We start from the raw sequence: 2,895 nt of genomic DNA on the forward strand, positions 1-2,895 counted from the left end.
ACCGGTTCTTGTTTCTAAGTGGTGGGATTGAATCTTTATTGGAGATTGATAATGTGAAGAGAAATGGTTATAACAAAATATCTTGTGGGTTTTTGTATATGTTGGGTTTGTGTGGTGAATATGACGATAGAATTCTAAAACAGTTTTATACTATTTACAGGATGGATCCAAGGAGTAGTAGTGCACATGCTGGGGTTGATGATGCAGGACTTTCCAGTATGGGTGGTGGAGAGCCTGATGTTGTACTATGTAGTGTCACCCAGTAGGAGATGGTAGAGATGGCTAGAGGTTCAGGGGAGCGGAGTTGCACGATTGAGCAGTTCATGCGTATGAGACCCCCATCATTCTTTAGAGGAGCTAACCCACTTATGGCTAAGAACTGGGTGTAAGATATAAAGGATATGTTGTCAGTTCTTCTAGGTACAGATGAGTAGAAATTATTATTTGCGACCTTTAAGTTGACTGGGGAGGCAAAGTGCTAGTGGAGATCAGTAAAATTGTTGGAGGAGCAGAGACCAGACCCTGTAGTGGTGACGTGAAGCCGCTTCAGGGAGATATTTTTCATGGGATATTTTCCTGCTGCTGTCAAGAGTGCGAACGCAGCAAAGTTTCTGCATATAAAACAGGGACTAATGATAGTACAGCAATATGTGGCCACATTTATTGAGTTGTCTCGGTTTGCTCCTATTTGGTACCAGATTAGGAGTGGAAGGTGAGAATGTTTGAGGAGGGCCTGAGGTAGAGTCTGTTTGAGCAGGTTATAGGCTTTCGAGCTCAAAAATTTGCGAAGGTAGTGGATAAAGTTGTAGCGATTGAGGGTGGCCTTCAGAGAAGTGATACAACACAGAGTTGAGGAAAGAGGGCCGAGCCTCCAGATGTTCAGGTAGGGTCCAATTAAGGGCTTTGGAGGAGGTAGGATAGCAGAGGGTACTTTTGTTGATACGCCCATGGAATTAAATGTCAAGCTTTGCAAAAAGGAGGGTGACTTACTTGCTAATCCTAGTTTATTCGGGAAGTTGGTGGGTAGTCTTGTCTATCTCACCGTTACTAAACCAGACATTTCTTTTGCTGTACAGCAAGTCAACCAGTTTCTTCAGACTTCTCGTCATCTTCCTTTGGCTACTGTCTATAGGATCATATGCTATGTTCAAGGCACTTCTGTCCGTGGTTTATTCTAGGGGTGAGCATAATTCGGTGAAAATCGAATTAACCAGCTAAAATTGGTCGGTTCGGTTAGGGTAAAAAATTTGGTTCGGTTGAGATTTTACAAAAATTTGGTTAATCGGTTTCAGTTCGGTTAACAACCAAAAATAATTCGGTTAACCGAATTATTAATTAATTAAATTTTAAGTATAAATTATAAATATAATTGTTTTTTATTATGAACATGGATATACCTTGTGGAGATTAATGTCGTCGTCAAAGGGGATGACGACGCCGACAATAAATTTTTTCAGCCAAATTTTTTTCATTTTTTTTATTTTCAACGTTTCAATAATAACAAAAACATCGCCTTCTTTTTTATTTCCACTTGTTTTGCGAAGACCTAGAATAAATAAATAAATAAAATTTATTGCACCTCAAAATAAATAAGCCTATGTGATAGAGTAAATGCATTAACACAATTATTAAAATAAATTAGTTATGAAATTTTTATTTAATGTATAATTAAATAAATTCGGTTAAAATTGGTTAAAATCGGTTAACCGAATTACTCGAATTGGTAATTTGGTCGGGTTCAGTTCGGTGTGATTCAATAATTCGGTCGGTTCGGTTAACAACATTATTTAATCGAATTTTTCGGTTAATTCGGTTGATTACCCAAATTTGGCCGAACCGACCGTTTGCTCACCCCTAGTTTATTCTTCCCTGTAGGCAATTCTACTCACCTTGCTGTTTATAGCCATGCTGATTGGGCTGGTTGTGTGGATACACGTCGCTCCATCACTGGTTGGTGTGTGTTCTTAGGTGATGCATTGATCTCTTGGAAGAGTAAAAAGCAAGACATAGTTTCTAAGTCATCGACAAAATCTGAATACTGGGTAATGTCTTTTGCTTATTCTGAAATTATTTGGCTTTGAGGTTTGCTTACTGAGCTAGATTTTTAAGAGATCGATTCTACACCTCTACATGCCGATAATACGACTGTTATCTAGATCACAGCCAATCCGATCTATCATGAGTGCATGAAGCATATTGAAGTCGATTGTCACTCTATCCGTGAAGCATTTGAAGCTTATGTTATCACTCTTCCACATATTTCCACTGAATTACAAATTGCTGATATCTTCACCAAGGCTCTCACTCGTCATCGACATTGCTTCCAAAGTAGCAAATTGATTCTTGTTGATCAAACCACATCAATTTGAAAAGGGGGGGGGGGGGGCTGTCAATGGAACAACAAACAGAGAAAGATTTCTTTCCTTATTTTAGCTTATAATTATTTCCTTATTTCTCCATTCATTATTTTATACAGTTAGCATATATTTTCTTAACAGATTATAGTTTACATGTATAGAACTAGAATCATGCTAGAACTTATTTACTTTCCATGTATAGCATTCTTGTAAAGTCTATATATAATATACAAAACTCAAGGCCAAACCATTTAGCCATTCACGTAATACTTTGACAGTGATAAACAACAGAACTCCACACAAGCTTGCAGATATGGTTTGCAGGTGAGTTTCCTAAGGAAAGCCATTGCAGATTCGTGTTCCAGTTTGGTAAAGGGCCTTGACTTCTCGGCTTTGAGGTTATTCCCATGAAGATTCCTTTTTGACATAACAATTGAAAAATAATGGTCTCGAGATTCATATTCTAAATTTCTAAATTTACAAGGCAGGCCTGCCCTAAGAGAGGAGCCTTTCAAGGGTGATCACTCTCTTCTTGATG

Source organism: Malania oleifera, chromosome 7 (genome assembly GCF_029873635.1).
Source record: "Malania oleifera isolate guangnan ecotype guangnan chromosome 7, ASM2987363v1, whole genome shotgun sequence".
Classification (NCBI taxonomy): Eukaryota; Viridiplantae; Streptophyta; class Magnoliopsida; order Santalales; family Ximeniaceae; genus Malania; species Malania oleifera.